The following is an 18466-nucleotide window of genomic DNA, read 5'->3' as shown; positions in this document are numbered from 1 at the left end:
CTTCTTTCCATACAATCCGTTTCTGCCCAGTCCTCGGCCCCGCACCCAATGCTACGCCTCGGCAAGCCACCCCGAAATAGCGGGGACCCTAAGTTTTGTCGAGGATTTCTGAACCAATGCCGGTTACATTTTGAGATTTTGCCGCAGCACTATCCCACTGAGCGCGCCCAAATTGCCTTTATTGTTTCACACTTAGAGGGGGAGGCGTTAGCATGGGTGAACCCCCTCTGGGAGCGCAATGACCCACTCGTCTCTCAGCTTTCCACCTTTTTGGACACCTTCCGCAAGGTGTTCGACGAGCCGGGTCGGCTGGCCTCTATCACCGAGTCCCTCTTTAACCTCCATCAGGGTACGCTACCGGTGGGACAGTATGCCATCCGTTTTTGTACCTTGTCCTCCGAACTCGGTTGGAACAACGAGGCTCTCGTAGGGATCTTTTGGCATGGCCTGTCCGGTCGGATCAAAGACAAACTGGCAGGTCGGGATACTCCCATGTTATGAATGAGTCACCGAAGGAGGAAAAAACAAAAATACAAGCTAAGTCCAGAAAACCGGCGAGGTTGGTAGCTATCGGATTGCAGACCCCTGATCCTATCCACAACAACTAACAGTAGCCGTGGGGGGTTCCTACGATGCTCTAGACCCCTCGATCATAGCCAGAGAACTAAATAGGCCTAAAGAAAGAAAGGGGAAATCTAAACTGCCCCAGAGCAGACCCCAAAGCAATAGGCAGCCCCCAACATATAATGACGGTGAAGCAAGATGAAAACACAAACACAGATAGAAAGATAGGTTGAGCAAACGATGGGGCCCAAGCTAACTAAAAAGGACAGGATAGAAAAGCTGCTGTCTGCAATCCGTAAAAAACCCTACCAAAAAATGTCCCAACCGTCTGGTAGGAAAAACAGGCCCTGAAGTCGCCAGGACTTCAAAAAGACTATATCAGCACTCAGGTAAATTCTGAAGACAGAGCAAAGAGACAAACTGATCAGAGACAAAAATGGAACTCGGCACACCCCCGATCGGGGATGGCTGAACTCCAAAAAAAAGGTAAACAAAACAAAACTAATAAGTTCAATAGCAGAGCAAAAACTTATCTTTGGGAAGCAGGAATCAGACTGGTCTCCAAGAATCCAGCAGAGAAATCACCAGCGACTCAGAAGGGCGTCGGCTGCCTTATATCCAGTCAGAATTTCCTGTTACCCAGTCATCATCTACCAGATCAGGTGTTTGGTAATCAGCCTCACTACCTTCCTTCACCAGAAGAGGGAGTTCATCAGACATCGACGGTGAAGGGGAAAATGAACTCACAACACTCCCACCTCTTTAGAGGATCTGATCTCACTGGCGACACGCATTGACCTGCGGTTTCAGGAACGTGCCCGTGAATTAGCGAGAGAGAAGAGCTCCTCTCACCTCCTCCGTTCCTGCTCCAAGAAGCCGGGAAACTTCTCCGCCTAGGGTTGATAGGAGAGGCCTCCCTAGGTGTACGTGATTCCTCTCCTCCCCTGCTCGTGTCCGTATTATTGAATCTTGGTGCCAAGCGTTATTCTGAGGAGGCTTTTCTGGATTCTGGCGTGGAGAGGAATTTTATCACACTCGAGGCGGTTAAAAAATACCGGATTCCTGTCAGATCCCTGGAGACTCCTCGGTCGATTGTTTCGGTCAATGGTACGTCCGTGCAGGAGACCGTTACCCAGGCCACCGAAGAGATCGAGCTGCAGATCGGAGCCCTGCACCTGGAGAAGATCTCCTTCCTCGTCTTGTCTAACATGTCTTACACACTTCTTCTAGGCCTCCCTTGGCTACGGACTCATGAGCCAACCCTGGACTGGCGGTCGGGTGAGATACTCCGGTGGGGACCATTCTGTCAGGAGAAGTGCCTGTTGCCCGTCCGTCCAATGAACTCTGCCGGTCCATCCCCGGCACCTACAGGTCTGCCGTCGGCTTACTGGTCCTTTGCAGATGTCTTCGACAAGAAGGAGGCCGAGACTCTGCCCCTCCATCGGCCATATGACTGTCCGATTGACCTCATTCCTGGTTCTATGCCACCCAGGGGTAGGATATACCCGCTATCCCCTGCTGAGACCCAAGCTATGACTGAGTATATCCAGGAGAACCTTGCGAGAGGTTTTATCCGTAAGTCCTCCTCGCCCGCGGGAGCAGGATTTTTCTTTGTAAAAAGAAGGACGGCTCCCTCCGTCCTTGCATAGACTACCGAGGCCTGAACAATATCACGGTCAAGAACAAGTACCCATTGCCATTGATCCCGGAGCTCTTTGACCGACTTAGAGGAGCTCGAATTTTCACCAAACTGGATCTTCGTGGGGCCTACGACTTGATCCGCATTCGTTCCGGAGATGAGTGGAAGACCGCCTTTAACACCAGAGAAGGTCACTACGAGTACTTGGTCATGCCCTTCGGCCTCTGCAATGCCCCAGCGGTGTTCCAGGAGTTCGTGAATGACGTCTTCCGGGATATGCTGTACTCCTGCGTGGTAGTCTATCTGGATGACATCTTCATTTTTTCTCCAGACCTCTCCGCCCACAGAAAGAACGTGCGTCAAGTCCTCCAGCGCCTGAGGGAGAACCGCCTTTATGCCAAGCTCGAGAAATGTGCCTTCGAGCAAACGTCCCTGCCATTCTTGGGGTACATTATCTCAGAATCAGGTCTACGCATGGATCCGGCAAAGGTGTCCGCCGTCCTCGATTGGCCACAGCCCCATGGGGTGAAGGCAATCCAACGCTTCCTTGGTTTTGCGAACTACTACCGACAGTTCGTTCCTCATTTCTCCTCGTTGGTTCGCCCCATCTCGTCCCTTATCTGCAAGGGAGCTAACCCAAAGGCTTGGCCCTCTGAGGCTGAAGAGGCCTTAAGTCGTTGAATCAAGCCTTCGCCGCTGCTCCGGCGCTTCACCGACCTGAGGTTAGTAGACCTTTCACTCTCGAGGTGGACGCATCCTCTACCGGGGCTGGCGCAGTCCTTCTGCAGAAATCCTCTTCTGGACGTTTTGTCACCTGTGGCTTCTTTTCTAAAGTATTTTCCTCCACTGAACAGAACTACTCCATTGGCTATTGGCCATTAAATTGGCCTTGGAGGAGTGGAGGTACTTACTGGAAGGTGCCATACATCCATTCAAGATCTTCACGGACCATAAGAACCTGGCGTACATCCAGTCCGCACAGAGGCTCAATCCTCGGCAAGCCAGGTGGTCCCTATTCTTCGCCCGCTTTGACTTTGAGCTACATTTTCGGCCCGGTGATAAAAACGTTAGAGCGGATGCATTGTCAAGATCATTCCTGTCGTCTGATGCAGAGGAAGAACCCTCTCATATCATTGATATATCCAAAGTAATTACTGTGGCTCCTGTCAAGTTAACCACGTTACCTCCGGGAAGAACCTTTGTGGCTGAGAATAACCAAAAACGAGTGCTAAATTGGGGACATTCGTCCAAGATTGCCGGCCACGTTGGTGTCAAAAAGACTTTGGACTTAATCTCCCGCCATTATTGGTGGCCTTCACTCTCCCAGGATGTTAAAGACTTTGTAGCATCTTGCCCGTCCTGTGCCCAGAACAAGATACCCAGACAACCACCCTCCGGTCTTCTGTTCCCGCTTCCCGTTCCGTCGGCTCTTCGGCAGCACATAGCCATGGATTTCATTACTGATCTGCCTTGTTCTTCCGGTTGTACTGTGGTCTTGGTGGTTGTAGACCGATTTTCAAAGATGGCCCACTTCATTCCTCTTCCCGGACTACCCTCTGCTCCTGACTTGGCAAAGATCTTCATTTCCCATATCTTCAGGATTCACTGCTTCCCCCAGCACATCGTGTCAGACAGAGGGGTCCAATTCACCTCCCGGTTCTGGAGAGCTCTATGCGGACTCATGAAAGTGTCATTGGATTTCTCTTCCGCCTATCACCCCTAAACCAATGGGCAGGTGGAACGTACCAACCAGATCCTTACATCCTACCTCTGGCATTTTTCTAATGCTCATCAGAATGACTGGGTCGGTCTACTTCCTTGGGCTGAGTTCGCCTACAATAATCACTCCAGTGAATCGTCTACCAAGTCTCCTTTCTTCATTGTCTTTGGACAGCATCCCAATGTGCCTCTACCGGTACTTCCTGTCTCGGGGGTACCTGCTGCCGATTCTCTGTCTGTGGAGTTCTCCAGGGTATGGCAGGAGACCAAAACCGCTCTCGAGAAAGCACGGGACAGAATGAAATTACATGCTGACAAGAGGCGCCTGGACGTTCCTACATTTCTCCCTGGTGACAAGGTGTGGCTCTCCACCAAATACGTCCGCCTTAATGTACCATCTTACAAACTGGGTCCCCGTTACATTGGTCCTTTTGAGGTCCTCAGGCGGATTAATGATGTTGCTTACAAATTGAAGCTGCCTCCTTCACTCCGTATTCCCAATTCCTTCCATGTGTCTCTCCTTAAACCTCTGGTTCTTAACCGATTTCATCCTTCTCCAGGCCACACACCCCAACCTGTTGGCTTGGGGGATGAGTTTGAGGTGAATGACATTTTGGCCATGAGGAAGGTAAGAGGGAGAACCATGTTCTTGGTCGATTGGAAGGGTTTTGGCCCTGAGGAGAGGTCATGGGAACCCAGGGAGAATATCCACGCACCCCAGATTTTGTCTAAGTTCCTCTCCAGTTTTAGAAAGAGGGGACGTAAAGGGGGGGTACTGTCACGCCGCGCTCACCTGGGGCGGGACCTCGGTCCCAACGTCATCTCTTCCGGAGCCGCGGTCACTCCAGGGGTCCCGCCGGGTGTGCACACGCACCTCTCGTACCTAGGTCCCTGTCTCCTCCATGTTATGTCTGCGCTTGCGCGCTTTTCTCAGTTCGGTCTCCAGGTCAGTCCTCTCTATGGTACTGGAGGACTTGACCCAGGAAGCTCTCGTGATCATGTGCTATATCAGGCTACCTCTTCCTAGGGGAGGTGCCTGATTATTGTTGTGCTTCCTGGCTTGGTCTGCCGTGTCCCTGCCTGGCTGTGCGCTGTATTCAAGTCCCCTGCCTTGTACTCTGTTTTGCTTCTCGGCACACGCTCTGCACCTGCACTCTGCCTGGTTCTTGGTTGTGCCTCTTGGCACACGCTCTGACCCTGTACTCTGTCTCATACTCGGTTGTGCCTCCTGGCACATGCTCTGATCCTGTACTCTGTCACATATTCAGTTGGGCCTCCTGGCACACACTCTGATTCCGTGCTCTGTCTTATACTCAGTTGTGCCTCCTGGCACATACTCGGACCCTGTGCTTTGCCTCATACTCAGTTGTGCCTCCTGGCACATGCTCTGATCCTGTACTCAGTCTCTTACTCTGTTGTGCCTCCTGGCACACGTACCAATCCTGCGCTCTGTCTTATGCTCAGTTGTGCCCTCTGGCTCACACCCTGCTCCTGTACTCTGTTACACCTCCTGGCACACCTGCTGCCTGACTCAGTGCTCTGACGTGCTCCTTGCACGCATCCTGCTTCACTCACACCCGGACGATCGAAGCCTCTGTATATCACCTGTTCCCGTGTCCACGCTTTACACGTTCCTGCAGACACACTCACCCACTCGTGTCTCCTGTGAGCCGGCCGCCTGGTGCCAGCAGTCATGGTGCCTCACCCCCTGGGGCTTGCCCCTGACACTCCCTGTATAGGGGGTGGTCTTCACTAGGTCAGCTCGCCCTGGGAGGGTTGGTGTCACGACCCAGAGGGTCCACTCCAGGAGTCGTCACATCAACGATAGCCAGCAGGGGGGCCGGTCGGAGGTGAGTGTCACATGTAGCGAGATCGCTAGCGATATCGCTGCTGCATCACAAAATCGGTGACGCTTTAGCAATATCACTATGTGTAACAGGCCCTTAAGGGTCATGGATATCAGTGTCTCTTGCTGCATAATGCATCTAGACAAAGGAAAACTGTCTCTTTTGACACCCCTGTACTCTCGAAATATTGGCTTGACCGAGCATTCTTGCAAATGATGAATTGAGGGCGAGGGACTGCAAATGATGAATTGAGGGTGGAGGAAGGTGGACTGCAAATGATGAATTGAGGGTGAGGGACGGGGACTGCAAATGATGAATTGAGGGTGGGGGATGGGGAGAGCAAGTGATGAATTCTAGTTGGGGGGTGGAGAGAGCAAATGATGACTTGAGGGAGAGCAAATAATGATGAATTTTGAGGGTGTGGGGCATAAATGATGATGTATTGAGACTGGTGGATTGGGACAGTAAATGATGAATTGAGGATGGAGGACAACAAATGATGATGAATTGAGGTGGGTCAACAAATAATAATAAATTGAGGGTGGGAAAGAGTAATTTAGGTATTGAATGTGGGGGAGACAAGATGATAATGAATTAGAAGGTGGGTGTCAGTGTGAGACAAGACATGACAACGAATTGGGGCAGAAGGGGCATGTAAATATAGTGAATCGTGGAGCGTGGCTATTTATAGTTGGTGGGTGCACAGTGGTGGAATATAATTTATATTTGGAATGGTGGGTTGCATAATAACTAATTTTGTATTAACTGTGGTGTGTACATCTGTATTCAGCTGTGTAGTGTAGAAGTAAGTAAAAAAGTGAGGAATGTGCTCTGGAAGTGGTGCTCTAGATCAGGGTTCCCCAACTCCAGTCCTCAAGGCCCACCAACAGATCATGTTTTCAGGATTTCCTTAGTATTGCTTAGGTGATAATTGCTTCACCTGTGCAATACAAAGGAAAGCCCAAAAACATGATCTGTTGGTGGGCCTTGAGAACTGGAGTTGGGGAACCCTGCTCTAGATAACTGTTATTTTATGCAGAGACGAGTCCTGGCTGAAAGAAGTGATGGCTGTCTGCGCTGGATTAAAAAGAAACGCAAAGATGGACTTCTGCTAGAGACATCACTGGTGAGTCAGTGTGTTACCTGTACACTGACACTATAGACTGTATACTGATGTCATGTGTATAATGTCACTGGTGATCACTTTACTACTTGTACACTATACACTATATGCAGAGCTCCTGTGTATAATGTCATCGGTGATCACAGCCCAACACCGTGCGACCCTCCAAAGAAATGCCACCCCACACCATTACTGACACACTGCCAAACCAGTCATGCTGAAGGATGTTGCAGGCAGCAGATCACTCTCCACGGCTTCTCCAGACTCTGTCACATGTGCTCAGTGTGAACCTGCTATCATCTGTGAAGAGCACAAGGCGCCAGTGGCGAATTTGCCAATCCTGGTGTTCTGTGGCAAATGCCAAGCGTCCTGCATGGTGTTGGGCTGTGAGCACAACCCCCATCTGTGAACGCCGGGCACTCAGACCATCCTCATGGAGTCGGTTTCCAATTGTTTGTGCAGACAAATGCACATTTGTGGCCTGCTGGAGGTAATTTTGCAGGGCTCTGGCAGTGCTCCTCCTGTTCCTCCTTGCACAAAGCGGAGGTAGCGGTCCTGCTGCTGGGTTGTTGCCCTCCTATGGCCCCCACCACATCTCCTAGTGAACTGGCCTGTCCCCTGGTAGCGCCTCAAGCCTCTGGACACTACGCTGACAGACACAGCAAACCTTCTTGCCACAGCTCGCATTTAGGGATGAGCGAGTAGTGAAGTATTCAGACTCGCTGTACTCATTACGAGTACCTCCTAATACTCGGGTACTCGTAACGAGTAGCGAGTCCAATGTAAGTCTATGGGAAATGCGATTAATGGGCTGTGTGTGTGCTGGGCTGGGCGGGAACTGTGCGAACACTATGCCGGGCTGCAAAATAGAAAAAACACGGCACTCAGTGTGGAGAGAGGTGCACAAGTCAGGTATCCAGCCAACTAACAATGTAGTACAAAAACTTGGCACTCAAAAGAAAAATTGATTTGACAGTTCCTTTATTGTAAAAGGCATCCAGTTAAATATACTTCTTTTACTTCTTTAAACGTTTTCGGTCATACAATTGACCTTCATCAGAAACAGAATTTTTTCACAGTTGGTTTTAACTGGGTATATTCATTAATAATGTAGAGAAACAGACGTCTGGGAAGCAGCAGCTACTGAGGATGAAAGGACACCATTCATGTAGGAAATCACCAGACCCACGGGTTTGACACCTTGGGTTATACAGGGACCGGTAGATCCAATAATTGGTGTGGGTGTCCAGAAATTTGTACTGTAATATATTCAGGAAACTATCCTGTATTGTTTGTGACAGGCATGAATGTCCACAACTGGGTGCTGTGATTTTCCAAATGGTCTGTCCTGCCCAGGGAGACGCGTCTCTCATACCAGCAGCACATGCGTCCAGCCACAGACTAGCATTTTCTCATTTTTTGCAGCGCTATCCCTCTGCACCCTCAGTGCTTCTCCTGAACAGCGCGTTCACTCTCCCTGTGACACACTTGCCTCCCTGGGCAGGACAGACCATTTGAAAAATCACAGCACCCAGTTGTGGACATTCATGCCTGTCACAAACAATACAGGATAGTTCCCTGAATATATTACAGTACAAATTTCTGGATACCCACACCAATTATTGGATCTACCGGTCCCTGTATAACCCAAGGTGTCAAACCCGCGGGTCTGGTGATTTCCTACATGAATGGTGTCCTTTCATCCTCAGTAGCTGCTGCTTCCCAGACGTCTGTTTCTCTACATTATTAATGAATATACCCAGTTAAAACCAACTGTGAAAAAATTCTGTTTCTGATGAAGGTCAATTGTATGACCGAAAACGTTTAAAGAAGTAAAAGAAGTATATTTAACTGGATGCCTTTTACAATAAAGGAAATGTCAAATCAATTTTTCTTTTGAGTGCCAAGTTTTTGTACTACATACTATGCCGGGCTGTGCGGAACTGTGCCGGGCTGTGCTGGCCTGTGCGAAGACTGTGCCAGGCTGTGCGGGACTGTGCTGGGCTTTGCAGCGACTATGCCAGGCTGTGTAGGACTGTGCTGGCCTGTGCAGGGTTGTACAGGACTGTGCTGGGCTTTGTAGGTACTGTGCGGCACTGTGCTGGGCTTTGCAGGTACTGTGCAGGGATTATGCTGGGCTGTGTGGGACTGTGCTGCCCTGTGCGGGACTGTGCTGGGCAGGTACTGTGCGGGGACTATGCCGGGCTGTGTGGGACTGTGCTGGGCTTTGCAGGTGCTGTGCGGGGACTATGCTGGGCTGTGTGGGACTGTGCTGGGCTGTGCAGGTACTGTTCGGGACTGTGCTGGGCTTTGCAGGTACTTTGCGGGGACTATGCCAGGCTGTGTGGGACTGTGCTGGGCTTTGCAGGTACTGTGCGGGGACTATGCCGGGCTGTGTGGGACTGTGACGGGCTTTGCAGGTACTGTGAGGGGACTATGCTGGGCTGTGTGGGACTGTGCTGGGCTGTGCAGGTACTGTGCGGGGACTGTGCCGGGGTGTGCGGGACTGTGCTGGGCTGTGCAGGTACTGTGCGGGGACTTTGCCTGGCTGTGCGGGACTGTGCTGGGACTGTGCAGGCTGTGCCGAAAATTGCGAGGCAAGTAGTGAAATACTCGCCAGGATTCGAGTACCGTGAATACCGCATTACTCGCCGAGTACTGAATCCTAACGAGTATACTCACTCATCCCTACTCGCATTGATGCACCATCCTGGATGAGCTACACTACCTGAGCCACTTGTGTGGGTTGTAGAGTCTGTCTCATGCTACCAAGAGTGTGAAAGCACAACCAACATTCAAAAGTGACCAAAACATCAGCCAGAAAGCACTAGTACTGAGATGTGGTCTGTGGTCCCCACCTGCAGAACCACTCCTTTATTGAGGGTGTCTTGATACTTGCCAATAATTTCCATCTGTTGTCTATTCCACTTGCACAACAGCATGTGAAATTGATTGTCAGTCAGTGTTGCTTCCTAAGTGGACAGTTTGATTTCACAGAAGTTTGATTTACTTGGAGTTATATTCTGTTGTTTAAGTGTTCCCTATATTTTTTGAGCGTTTGTGTATATATACATACTGCAATGTTTTATAACATTACACAGTATATAGATTTTTCTGGTTTTATTATCATAATTTGATTTTGACATAGCACTGCAGATGGGACAATATATTGATATAATGTATTTTTCTTATTTATATTCGTTGGCCTTGCACTTATGAGGCTAAAAATCTATAGCCCAAGCCACTGAGCAATTAGTAAAGCAAAGAACTAATATGAAGGATATTCTAAAACTCTGTCTATATTAAAACAAGCTGAAAGGTTTTCTGTAAAGCCTGCTGTAAACACTTGAGCTTACACTTCAGATGAAAAGCCGCATGCATATTTTATGCATATTTTTGGTAGCAATTTGTTTAGGAAATGAATGCAAGGTATTGACAATAACAAGGAGAATAATAAGACTCTTGAGAGCACAGGCGGATGGAAAATTTTAATAGTGAAAATGCAAATCAGCATAGAGTAGAATGATCTTCCTGCAATGAAACAGAACATAGAGTCACCAACAACCACGCCATAAGCTATATATAACTTTGTGCCCTATTATTACAAATGTTTCTCTGGCTATTAAAAGGGATGCTCCTAAAGTTCACCGTTTATGAAAAGTGTTGAATTAATGCACCCTATTATTAAAGGAGGACTGATATTATTTTCACATATTTACCCTAATTGAATTCAATGTGAGTGACTTCAAAATATTTTCTCAAGTCAGCATAATTGTGACACAGTGGACCAGCACAGGACTAAAGGGTCTTTCACACATAGCGAGATCACTAGCGATAACATTAAAGCGTCACCGATTTTGTAACGCAACAGCGATATCGCTAGCGATCTCGCTTTGTGTGACACGTACCTGCGACTGGCCCCCCCGCTGGATATCGCTGATCATGCTCGAATGTCCTGGGCCATTTGTTCATCATTGGCGTCCCGCTGGCACCGACTAACAACGCATGGACGCAAGCGCAAGACGTCATCATCACTGCAGTGTGAAAAGTAACAGCGACCGCCGACGGATCGCATATCACTGCTGCGTCGCTGGTGAGATCTGCCTGTTTGGCAGCTCACTGGCGACCATTTAGCGATGCACCAGCGATCCTGACTAGGTGATATCGTTGTTGGGATCGCTGGTGCATCGCTAAATGTAACGGGACCCTAAGTCGACTCAAAACATACCACGCCTAGTTTTTACACTTGAAGGGGTTGTCCACTAGTAGGACAACCCCTGCTCAGTCACGATATTCCCCGACGGAAAATAAAAACAGACGATACTCACCAACGTCAGCACCAGTTCAACGACGTCGGGTCTTTCAGGGCTTGCGTGACGTTATGTCACGTTAGCCCTGCAGTCAATCAGCAGCCGCTAATAGGCTGCTTTACTCTCACATTGTTTGGACAAAACTGACATCTGGAGGAAGTCAGAAAGCAGCGGTAGTTCTCACTTCCTGGAATGTCCATTTTGTCCAAAGGAAGTGAGAATGAAGTGTCCCATTAGTGTCTACTGATTAGCTAGAGGGCTCAAGTGACATAATAGGAGACTCAGCCCCAATGTTGCTGGAACTGCGCCAGCAATAGAGATGAGTACAAGCTGTTATTTTACATGGGGGATATAGTGATGGAGAAGTGATTGTCCGAATAATGGACAACTCCTTTAAAAGGTTTCCATACAAATCCCTATCATGATAAATTTAAATAAGCAACATTGGAATGGGCTCAGGTATGGGCTTTAATGTCTGAGGGTACTTTTCCACGGTCAGTAATTGGCAGCGCTCTGAATGCAGCACATGTCCGTTCCTTCCAAAGAGCTGCCGACTTTTGAACCCAGGTGATTCTGCATGTGTTCATTGAACCGGGCGGAATCACCACGTCTAATACATTGTATGGGCGAAATTCAAAATTGACATGCTGCAGTCTGGAAAGACGGGCCGCATGTCCGTCTCCGTGGTTGAGCCATGGGCTTCGATGCCCGCATAGTGGACATGGGATTTCTTGAAATCCCATCCACTATGCTGTAACATCTGGCCGCTGCAGATGTATGCAGCGTCCAACCCGCAGCGTTTACTGACCGTGGGAACGTACTCTTAAAGACGCAGCCAATTTTCATTTTTTGTTTTTCATTGTTACAATCTACAACAAGGAGAACACCTATTGTATATATTTTTTATTCAATACTTTATATCTTTCTTTCAAGTTTTGACATTAAGTTAAAAAAATGAAACCTATTATATATGCACCTCGAACAGGCATTTATAACCGAGTCTTTCAAGAACATTCTAAACTACGTAGCAGTGCTCTGTGAGTACTGTGAGGGGTCTCAATATTTATTGTAAATTAGAAAAAGAGAAGTTCTACTGGACCATGGATTGTTGGTGAATTGTGAGCTGTTACACTCACCTGTTTGGGTTGTGCAAGCCAGGCACAACGCCGATGATTGCGTGGAGTCTCTGTTAGGATTGATCGAATAGCTTTGGATAAGAGGTTATCCGAATAGCTATAGCACTTACCGAATAGCTGCCTTGGTAACCTGGATCACTCCTGATAATCAGCTGTTCATCCCTGCAGCTCCATGTGTCGCGGCTGTGTGACAGTCACAACAAACAGGCTCTCCATGCATATGTTGTGAGCATCACACAGCCCTGACACCTGCAGCTGAGGCGCCGAACAGCTGATTATCGGGAGCGATCCAGGTTCCCGAGGCAGCTATTCGGTAAGCGCTATAGCTATTCGATCAACCCTAGTCTCTGAATGTCAGCTGCAGCTGCATCAGCTGATTGCCAGTTAGGGCCTATGAGCACTGCCAGGGAGACAAGGATCCAAGGGGGTGAGCCGATCAAGCTGATTCATCAGGCGTATGATATTAAGGGGCCTGAAACACGTATTGCGTTAAATAAATCATTAAACTCACCCCTTGGATCCTCGGCTCCCTGGCAGTGCTCACCAGCCTGCGGTATTTTTGATTGACATCTTCAATATTTATTGAACTTTCATTTTTTTCTTCTAGTATATGTGTATTACCTTGTTTTTATGCATGGATGTACTGAAGAAGGAGTAGGTGTGACCCTAAAATGCGTTGACAATATACCTACATTTCACTTTTATTATTGGATTGTCATGACTCCAGAAAGCGCAATTATTTCCAGTTTCCCGGCTATTCGTTTTTTTCAAAGGGTCGTAATTTTTCTCCAACATATCCATATGAGAGCTTGTTTTATTTTTGCAAAACACCATACATTTTACCATATAGTAAATGGGGAAAAAATACCAAGTGCAAAAAAAGCAATTCCTCCATTTTTTTTTTGTTTAATATCTACAGCTTTAATTGTGCAGTAAAAAAGACCCGGCAATATCATTTTTCACGTATTACCAAACATCCATAGATATATATATATATTAATTGCTTAAAAATTTTCTGAACTAACCAATCAAATGTATATTTTTATAGCAATTTTCTCATATCGAACTCGAACATACTTTATTTTTCCATCAATGAGCTTGTTTTTTTGCATGGTGAGCTGACATTTTTATTGATATCATTGTGGAGTACTTAGTATGACTTTATTGCATTTTTTGTGGAAGATTAAAAAAAAAAGTGAATTTCGGCATTTCATTTTTTTACAACATTTACCATACAGGTTAAACAATTTTAAACTTCGAAAGAGCAAAATTTTACAGACACAATATATCTACAGTATATACACTGCTCAAAAGAATAAAGAGAACACTTAAACCATACAATGTCACTTCAAGTCAATCACACTTCTGTTAAATCAACGTGTTCAGTTATGCCGCAACACTGATTGTGAATCAATTTCTCCTGCTGTTGTACAAATGGACCAGAGAACAATTAGAAATTGCAGGCAATTAGCAAGACAACCCCTATAAAGGAGTAGTTCTGCAGGCAGTGACCACAGATCATTTCCCTGTTCTCATCCTTTTTGGCTGCTGTTTTGGTCATAGAATCATAGAGTTGGAAGGGACCTCCTGAGTCATCTAGTCCATCCCCCTGCTCAAAGCAGGATTCGCTAAATCATCCTAGACAGATGTCTGACCAGCCGGTTTGAAGACTTCTATTGAAGGAGAACTCACCACCTCTCGTGGAAGCCTGTTCCACTCATTGATCACGCTGTCAAAAAGTTTTTTTTTAATTTCTAATCTGTGTCTCCTCCCATTCAGTTTCATCCCATTGCTTGCAGTCTTTCTTTGTGCAAATGAGAATAAAGATGATCCTTCTATAATGTGACAGCCCTTGAGATATTTGTAGACAGCTATTAAGTCTCCTCTCAGTCTTCTCTTTGCAAGCTAAACATTCCCAAATCCTGGAACCTTTCCTCATAAGACAGGGTTTGCAGACCGATCACCATTCTGGTCGCTTTTCAGAAATTGCTCCAGTTTGTTGATGTCTTTTTTAAAATGTGGCGCCCAAAACTGGACACAGTATTCCAGATGAGGTCTGACCAAAGAGGAGTAGAGGGCGATAATGACTTCACGTAATCTAGACTGTATGCTTCTGTTAATACATCCTAGAATTGCATTTGCCTTTTTTGCTGCTGCATCACACTGTTGACTCATATTCAGTCTGTGATCTATTAGTATACCCAATTCTTTTTCACAGGAGCTGCTGCTTAGCCCTATTCCTATTTTATTGCCCAGATGTAGTAATTTGCATTTTTCCCTGTTAAAAACCATTCTGTTAGTTGCTGCCCACTGCTCCAGTTTATTTATCTTTTTGAATCCTCTCTCTTCTCTAGTATTAGCGATCCCTCCTAGCTTTATGTCATCAGCAAATTTAATCAGTTTGCCCTCAATTCCTTCATGTAAATTGTTGATAAAAATGTTGAACAATACAGGGCCCAGGACAGAGCCCTGTGGTACCCCACTTGAGACATTCTTCCAACTGGATGTGCAGCCATTTATGACCACTCTTTGGGTCCGATCACTAAGCCAGTTATGAATCCACCTAACAGTTGTCTTGTCCATTCCATACTTAGTCTTTTTTTCAATAAGGATTGTGTTAGATACTTTGTCAAATGCTTTGCTGAAGTCAATATATACTATATCTACAGCATTTCCCTGATCCACCCAGTGATTCTGTCATAGAAGGAAATTAAATTAGTCTGACATGACTTATTAGTTACAAACCCATGCTGTTTAATCACTTCATTCTTATCTAGGTACTTACATACATGTTGTTTAATAATTTGTTCAAAGATCTTTCCTGGTATAGAAGTTAGACTCACCGGCCTATAGTTGCCTGGGTCCACATTCTTCCCCTTTTTGAAGATAGGAACAACATTTGCTCTTCTCCAGTCTTCTGGGACTTCTCCTGTTCTCCAAGAATTTTCAAAGATTATTGAGAGGGGTTCAAAAATTTCTTCTGCTATCTCCTTCAGTACTCTGGGCTGTAATTCATCTGGACCTGAAGACTTGAATTTATTTAGCTTGCCTAAGTGTTTCCTCACTATCATTCTGTGTATAGATATCCTGGATTCTTCTATTCCCTTAATAGAATAGGTCACTTTTGAATTTTGTCATTGCTCTCAACCCTAGAGGTACAGAAGTTGCTCAGGTAGTGCAGCTCATTTAGGATGGCACATCAAAGCGAGCTGTGGCAAGAAAGGTAGCTGTGTCTGTCAGCACAGTGCCCAGAGCATGGAGCAGGATACCAGGATACAGGCTAGTACACCAGAAGATATACACTCACTGGCCACTTTATTAGGTACACCATGCTAGTAACGGGTTGGACCCCCTTTTGCCTTCAGAACTGCCTCAATTCTTCGTGGCAGAGATTCAACAAGGTGCTGGAAGAATTCCTCAGAGATTTTGGACCATATTGACATGATGGCATCACACAGTTGGCGCAGATTTGTCGGCTGCACATCCCTGATGCGAATCTCCCGTTCCACCACATCCCAAAGATGCTCTATTGGATTGAGATCTGGTGACTGAGGAGGCCATTTGAGTACAGTGAACTCATTGTCATGTTCAAGAAACCAATCTGAGATGATTCGAGCTTTATGACATGGCGCATTATCCTGCTGAAAGTAGCCATCAGATGCCTGTTCTTAGCTGAGAGGAGTGGTACCCAGTGTGGTCTTCTGCTGCTGTAGCCCATCTGCCTCAAAGTTCGACGCACTGTGCGTTCAGAGATGCTCTTCTGCCTACCTTGGTTGTAACGGGTGGCAATTTGAGTCACTGTTGCCTTTCTATCAGCTCGAACCAGTATGCCCATTCTCCTCTGACCTCTGGCATCAACAAGGCATTTCCGGCCACAGAACTGCCGCTCACTGGTTTTTTTTTCTTTTTCGGACCATTCTCTGTAAACCCTAGAGATGGTTGTGCGTGAAAATCCCAGTAGATCAGCAGTTTCTGAAATACTCAGACCAGCCCTTCTGGCACCAACAATCTTGCCACGTTCAAAGGCACTCAAATCACCTTTCTTCCCCATACTGATGCTCGGTTTGAACTGCAGGAGATTGTCTTGACCATGTCTACATGCCTAAATGCACTGAGTTGCCGCCATGTGATTGGCTGATTAGAAATTAAGTCTTAACACACAGTTGGACAGGTGTACCTAATAAAGTGGCCAGTGAGTGTAGATGGTTCCTTAGGAGGGCAACAACCCAGCAGCACGACCACTACCACCTCCTTTGTGCGAGCAGTGCCAGAGCCCTGCAAAATGACCTCCAGCAGGCCATTAACCTCTATGTGTCTGCTCAAACTGTCAGAAACAGACTCCATGAGGGTGGCCTGATGGCCCAACGTCCACAAGTGGGTGTTATACTTACACCCCAACATCATGGAGGGCGATTGGCATTTGCCAGAGAACACCAAGACTGACAGATTCAACAATGGCTCCCTGTGCTCATCATAGATGACAGCAGGTTCACACTGAGCACGCGAGTCTGAACACACGGCGGAGAACGTTCTGTTGCCTGGAACATCCTTAAGTATGACCAGTGAGTCAGTAATGGTGTGGAGGCATTTATTTAGAGAGCCACGCAACCCTGAAAGGGGGAACAGAGGTACCTTGACAGCCATTAGTACCAGGATGAGATCCTCAGACCCATTGTGAGACCATATGCAGGAGCAATCGGCCCTGGGTTCCTTCTGATGCATGACACTGCTAGGCTGAAACGTGTCAGCATTTCCTGCATGATGAAGACATTGATGCTATGGACTGTCCTGCCCATTCCCCATACTTGAATCCTATCGAGCACATCTGGGACATCATGTCTCGTTCCATCCACCAATGCCACGTTGCTCCACACTGTCCAGGAGTTGATGTATGCTTTAATCCAGGTATGGGAGATCCCTCAGAACATCCGCCACCACATCAGGATCATGCCCAGGCATTGTAGGGAGGTCATACAGGCATGTGGAGGCCACACACACTACTGAGCATCATTTCCTTGTCTTGAGACATTTCTACTGAATTTGGATCAGCCTGTAAATTGGTTTTCCACTTCGATTTTGAGTATCATTCCTAAACCAGACCTGCATGGGATATTCATTTTGATTTACAATGATTATTTTTATGTTTTATTGTTGTCAACGCACTCCACTATATAATGAATAAATATTTGCAGTTGGAATATTTCATTCAGTGGTATCTAGAATGTGGTATTTTAGTGTTCCCTTTATTTTTTTGAGCAGTGTATTTTTAGCTGGGGAAAAGAAGCACCCTTGATTCAAATTTTATATTATTTTAATAACTTATAAAATAAATAAAAGTGTCAATGACTTCCTCCTTACAATAAAATATGTTATCTCAGAAACAGAGAGCACTATAGAAACATACTTCAAAATTAACAGATTCTGCCTCCTCTAATGCATTTGCCTATGAGGGGAAGAGTCACACAGCTGTATAACTCATATTACAACACCACATTGTTCATAGGGGTTAAGCATGTACAGACTCGAGTTATGCAGGGAAAATACGCTGTAGAAAAGGATTAAAGTACATGAAGGGGAGGAAATAAGTGCAGGATAGAAATTGTGCTGCTACATAAGATAATGAAGAAAGCAGCAATCTGGACATTCCCAAATCTCACATATAGTCTATACTAGCTGAAGAGCCCGGCGTTGCCTGGGCATAATAACCAACTGTGGTTAGTTATAAAAAAATTATAATGATTATATTGCACATAAAAACGGTGCATCTAATCCTATCCTGTGTGATACTGACTGCTGAGCCGTGTATCTAATCCTATTCTGTGTGATACTGTCTGCTGAGCCGTGTATCTAATACTATTCTGTGTGATACTGTGTGCTGAGCTGCGTATCTAATCCTATCCTGTGTGATACTGTCTGCTGAGCCGTGTATCTAATCCTATCCTGTGTGAAACTGACTGCTGAGCCGTGTATCTAATCCTATCCTGTGCGATACTGTCTGCTGAGCTGTGTATCTAATACTATCCTGTGTGATACTGACTGCTGAGCCGTGTATCTAATCCTATCCTGTGTGACACTGTGTGCTGAGCTGCTTATCTAATCCTATCCTGTGTGATACTGACTGCTGAACT

This window comes from Dendrobates tinctorius, unplaced genomic scaffold, assembly GCF_039654945.1.
Source record: "Dendrobates tinctorius isolate UK_male_01 unplaced genomic scaffold, ASM3965494v1 ptg000011l, whole genome shotgun sequence".
Lineage (NCBI taxonomy): Eukaryota > Metazoa > Chordata > Amphibia > Anura > Dendrobatidae > Dendrobates > Dendrobates tinctorius.
Note: the sequence above shows the minus strand (reverse complement) of the source record.